The sequence below is a fragment of the Halichoerus grypus genome, chromosome 1 (genome assembly GCF_964656455.1).
Source record: "Halichoerus grypus chromosome 1, mHalGry1.hap1.1, whole genome shotgun sequence".
NCBI lineage: Eukaryota > Metazoa > Chordata > Mammalia > Carnivora > Phocidae > Halichoerus > Halichoerus grypus.
The window spans coordinates 2,200,561-2,206,711 of NC_135712.1; positions in this window are offsets into that span (position 1 = coordinate 2,200,561).

A 6,151-nucleotide genomic window follows, 5' to 3' on the forward strand; every position below is an offset into this window, starting at 1 on the left:
TGTGTGTGACCTGTGCTCACGGCCGCCCCGCCGACGTCCTGGCCATGGGAGGGCAGGGAGATCAGGCATCCTGCCTGGTTGGGCGGGGCTGGGGCTCACCTGAAGCTTCTAAACCGGCCCTCGCAGGCCTGGATGATGCCGGCTGCACGGCCAGGGTTCAGCCAGGAATTCCCGTGGAGGTGGAGGAAGCCTATTTTAAGTCCTGCCCTTTGCTCCCACAAGGGACTCTCCACGTGTGTGATCTTAGGCTTCCTGGGGTTTCCATGGGTGAGAACAGGTGCCCAGAGATCCCCCCAGGCCTAGCACCCACGGCCAGCAGAGCAGGCCTGCATAGCTCAGGGTCTGATCTTGGGGGTGGCCTGAGGGACTGAGCTGGTCACCAAGAGGCCAGCTCCTCTGAGCCCTGTCTCCAGACCACCAGGGCACCCCCTCTCCATGCCCCCCTCCAGACAGCTGCAACAGGGTGCCCAGGGACCCCAAAACTGACAGCAAGGCTCCTGCGTGGGAGCATCCTGGGGCCACACCAGTGCTTGTCCACTCACCCTGTGCAGAACCTTCCGTGAGCCTCTGCCCCACATGGTGAGGACCAGCTGCTCCTGTCCCCCAGGCACTCTTCTGCTGTATGATCCCAACAATGAGCACACTGTCCCTTCTGTGGAACTGGAACGCCCCTGGAGCTCCCCAAGGAGTCTGGCATCCTCCAGACTCCAGAACAATGCAGATGGGCCAGGGGGTTCAGGAGTGATGCGGGGGTCAGGCGGCCCCAATCGCTCCTGGTCCCTGTGATGATTTTCACTCTGGTGTCCTTGTTAAAAAACAAAACTAAGCTAAATAAGAGGAGAAGAAAGCAACAAAGACAGTTTTCACTACAAAAAAATTAAATTTAAAATTTAAAAAATTGGGGGTGCCTGGGTGGCACAGTCAGCTAGGCATCTGACTCTTGGTTTCAGCTCAGGTCATGATCTCAGGGTGGTGAGATCGAGCCCCGTGTCGGGCTCGCACTCAGCAGGGAGTCTGCTTGAGATTCTCTCTCTCCCTCTCCCTCTGCCCCTCCTGCTCATGCTCTCGCTCTCTCTAAAATAAATAAATCTTTAAAAAATTTTTAAAAATTAGAAATAAAAAATTTTAGAATAAATATTTTTTAAGTATTTAGAAGGGTATCTTAAATATCCTGTGCTCATGTAACTAATATTGTTATAATATCCACATTACCCAAAACAATCTACAGACTCTGTGCAATCCCTAGCAAAACTCTGATGGCATTTTTCACAGAAATAGAACAAACTATCCCAAAATGTGTATGGAACCACAAAGGACCCCAAATGGCCAAAGCAATCTTGAGGAAGAAGAACAAAGCTGGAGACATCATACTTCCTGATTTCAAACTGTATCACAGAGCTGTAATCGTTAAAATGGTATGATAGCCACATAAAAACAGACACACAGATCAGTAGACAGACATAAAATAGACAGCCCAGAAATAAACCCATGCATACATGGCCAATTAATTTATGACAAAGGAGCCAAGAATATACAATGAGAAAAGATGGCCTCTTCTAACAATGGTGTTGGGAAAACTGGACATGCAAAAGAATTAAACTGGACCACTTTCTTATACCACACACAAAAATAAACTCAAAATGCCTTAAAGACTTAAACGTTAAGACCTGAAACCATAAAACTTCAAATTTGTTAATTCTATATCTGATAAGGTGCCAATATTCAAAATATATAAAGGACACATATAGTTCAATAGCAATAAAACAAACAATCCTCTTAAAAAATGGGCAGCAGGTCTCAATAGTACCTTTTTTTCCAAAGAAGACCTACAGATGTCCAACAGACACATAAAAAGATGCTCAATATCACTAATCAGGGAAATGCAAATCAAAACCACAATGAGATCACCTCACACCTGTTAGTATGGCTAAAATCGAAAAGACAAGAAATGCCATGTTGGCGAGGGTGCGGAGAAAGGGGAACCCTCCTACACCGTTGGTGGGAATGCGAGCTGGTGCAGCCGCTCTGGAGAACAGTGTGGAGGTTCCTCAAAAAGTTAAAAATAGAGCTACCATACGATCCAGCAATCCCGCTTCTGGGCATTTATCCAAAGAAAATGAAAACACTGATTCAAAAAGTTGTCTGCACCCCCGTGTTCACTGCAGCATCATTTACAACAGCCAAGACCTGGAAGCAGCCTGAGTGTCCGTGAATCAACGGATAGAGAAAACATTGTCTGTGTGCACAGTGGAATATTACTCACCATAAAAAGAAGGAAATCTTGCCATTTGCAACAACATGGATGGAACTTGAGGATATTATGCTAAGTGAAATAGGTCAGACAGACAAAGACAAACACCACATGACCTCTCTTTTTTAAATTTTATCTTAATTTATTTAAATTCAATTAATTAACATACAGTGTATTATTAGTTTCAGGGGTAGAGGTCAGTGATTCATCAGTCTTATATAATACCCAGTGCTCATTCCATCATGTGCCCTCCTAATGCCCATCACCCACTTACCCCATGCCCCCTACCCCCTCCCCTCCAGCAACCCTCAGTTTGTTTCCTATGATTAAGAGTCTCTTATGGTTTGTCTCCCTCTCTGATTTCTTCTTGTTTTATTTTCCCCCCCTTCCTCTATGCTCCTCTGTTTTGTTTCTTAAATTCCACATATGAGTGCAATCATATGATAATTGTGTTCCCCATATGACCACTCTTATATGTGGAATATAAACACACACACACACACACACACACCCCTGAACTCAGAGCTACAGAGAACAGGGTGGTGGTTGCCAGAGGTGGAGGATGAGGGGTCGGGTGACAAAATGGGTGAAGGTGGTCAAAAGACACAAACTTCCATTTACAAAATAAGCAAGTCGTGAGAATATGATGCACAGCATGGGACTACAGTTAACAATACTGTATTATTAAAAAATAATTAATTTCAGAACAGTTTTATATCTACGGTTTATTACAAGAGGTGGAGCACCGATACGGTGCTACCTAAACTAACAAGCCACAGTGAACTCACATTTCCTTCATTTTCCCTAATGTCCTTTTCTGGTCCCAAGATCCCATGGGACATTTCATTGGCAGGTCTCCTTGGGCTCCTCTTGGCTGTGACAGCATTTTGGACTTTCTTAGCCTTTGATGACCTTGGCAGGTTTTTGAACTCCTGGGCAGGATCTTGCAGAGTGTCCCGCTACTGGAATCTTCTGGTGATTTTCTCATGGGTCGAGAGAGGTAGGGCTCATGGATTGTCGGGAGGAAGACCACGGAGGGGGAGTGCCCCCCTTGTCACAGCTGAAGTCAACCTTGGTCGCCCAGCAGAGGCGGGGGTCTGCCAGGTTCCTCACTGCAGAATTACTGCCCTCCCCATTCTGCAATTTTCACAGGGAAGTCACCGGGCCCACACCCAAGTTGGGAGAAAGGGAGTTTGACCCCCTCCCCTGGTATCTCCCCAACATCTGCCCAGCCCTAACTGTCTTGAGGCTGGGCCCCTGCAAGTGGTCCTCTGCCTCCTACTCACAGCCTCTGCGGAGTCCCCAGCAGGGCCCAAATGTGCCCCCCCACCTGCAGTAAATGCCCCCTGGCTCCTTCCTCCTCATCTCCACTCTGGAAGCTACCCCCCAGCTACCTAAGCCCGCACTGAACTCCCTCACCCTGACCCCTGAACTTCCTGCCCTCCCCTGCTGGAGCCCCGCCTCCACCTCCGCCCAGAGCACTGAGCCCCCTAAGCCCCGCCCCCAGCACCCCTCCCCCGCCCAGCTCCCTATCTCCCCGTCCTGCCCTAGTCCCCCCAACTCCGCCTCCAACTCAGCGTCCCCTTACTGCATCCCCCTCACCCCACACCCTAAACCCCCTCATAGAAGTGGGCTCTTAACCCCACCCACCCTGAGGGCTCTCCTCCCCCCTCCCCCACTGGACTCCCTAACCCCCCCACCCAGCATGAGTGCCCCGCATGAGCCCTTCACCCTTCCACCCAACACCCCGTGGCAGTGAGGGCTTCCTGGCCCCTCCCCCGCACCTCCCCGCCCCCGCACGTCACGCAGCGCGCGGGAACCCTGCGCACCCCCCACCCCAGTGCTCTTCTGCGGGTCTACACCCCTGGCCCCCAGTTCTCCGACCCCACACGTCTCCTACTGGTTTCTGGAAAGCCCCTTGTCCGGGTTTCATGGCCCTCTCACCCGGGGGGACCGTGAGTGTGGAGACCCTGGACCGCTCAGACTCTGACCCGCTGGACGCGGAGCCCTGGCAGGCCACCTGTGAAATCCGTGAGTCCTTTTACTTCTCCCGGCCTCAGCCTTGGCCTCTTGCACTTGAGGTGTCATCCCCGGAGACCACAAGCTGGGGCCTGGGGGACACTGTGAGAAGAAAGAGCATGGGGGTGTCAGAGGGACCGGAAGCTGTGGGTAGACCTGGGCCCCTGTGCCCCACCTAAGGCCTCCTGCCCTCCCCTTTGTGGGGAGAAGCCCACAAGACCCCACACTGTGGCAGGGGCCCTGGGCGGGGAGGGACTTGCCACAAGGAACACATCGAGCCTCCTGGCAAGGTTGGCACTCACCACAGGTCTTTCTGGCGCTGGATGCTGGGTCAGGAGGAGCAGGTGGTACCATGGGAGGTGGGTGGGGCCCAAGCTGGGTGGCCAGGGGCATCCCCCATGCTGGGAGCCAGGGCTCGCAGGCAGAGGCCCACTGGCCACTTTCTTCCTCTGTACATGTCCTTTCTCCTGGCGGGGTCTCCATGTGGTTGTCCCAGTCCTGGAGCCGGACACAGAGCACAGCATGGACGTCATCCTGGTGGGTTCCAGCGAGCTGTCAGCGCCGGCTTCCCCTGGGCCCCGCAGAGGTAAGGGTACTGGGTCCATCACTTAGGATGCCAACCCCAGGCCTGGGCCATATCTAGGGTCCCAGGCTTCTGGAATAGTCACACGCCTGGGGAGGGGCAGGAGGCCCTCCCCACTGCCCCCCAGCTCCTGTGACATCAGATCACCCCCATGACACTTGGCCATGTTTACATGAGAGCAAAGCGGGAGAGGGGACCGTCTCCTTCTTGTTTTCCTTTCCAGATCTTCTTGCATATGAAGTCAAGGTTAACCAGAGAGACATAGAAGGTGAGCCCTGGCCCGGTAGAGGGGAAGGTCAGCTAGCTCTGGCCAGCCTTGCTCAGCCTCACGCAGCCGCTGGCCCTGGAGAAGGCCCTGGCCGTCGCGGGGGCCCTGCTCCTCTCCCCGCACCCACCCCAGGTCCCCCGAGGCTTCATTCCAGTATCTCCCAGTACAGTCACAGAGTTATGCAACCTTCACCGAAGTCTAATTTTAGGACATGTTCATCACCCAAAAACAAACCCAGGACCCCACCCTCGCCACCGCCTCCCCTTTTCAGCATTAGGCGACCATGAGTCTCCTTTGTTTTTCTGTGGATATGCCTGTTCTGGATCCCTTGTATTTCCATATGCATTTTTTATTTTTTTTTTTTATTTTTTTATTTTTTAAAGATTTTTTATTTATTTATTTGAGAGAGAGAGAATGAGAGAGAGCAAGCACATGAGAGCGGGGAGGGTCAGAGGGAGAAGCAGACTCCCTGCCGAGCAGGGAGCCCGATGCGGGACTCGATCCAGGGACTCCAGGATCATGACCTGAGCCGAAGGCAGTCGCTCAACCAACTGAGCCACCCAGGCGCCCTCCATATGCATTTTTTAAAGATTTATTTATTTATTTGAGAAAGAACAAGCATGCGCAGGGGAGGGGGTGACGGGGGAGGGGGGAGGGAGGAGGGCCAGACAGAAGGAAAGAGAATCTGAAGGAGACTCCATGCCCAGCACAGAGCCTGAGGTGGGGGGCTCTGTCCCAGGACTCAGATCATGCCCGACCCAAGCCAAAACCAAGAGTCGGTGGCTTACCCAACAGAGCCACCCAGACGCCCCTCCATATGCATTTTAGGATCAGTTTATCAATTTTTGCCAAAAATCAAAAAACAAACAAACAAAACCTCAAACAGAAAAGCCAGCTGGGATCTTGAGGGGGATCTGTAGACCAGCTGGGGAGACCTGGAGCTGTAACCAGGCTAAGTCTTCTGATCCGTACACAGGAGATCCTGAGATACCGTCCCATTTGCTTAGATCTTTCATTTTTTTCCGCAACG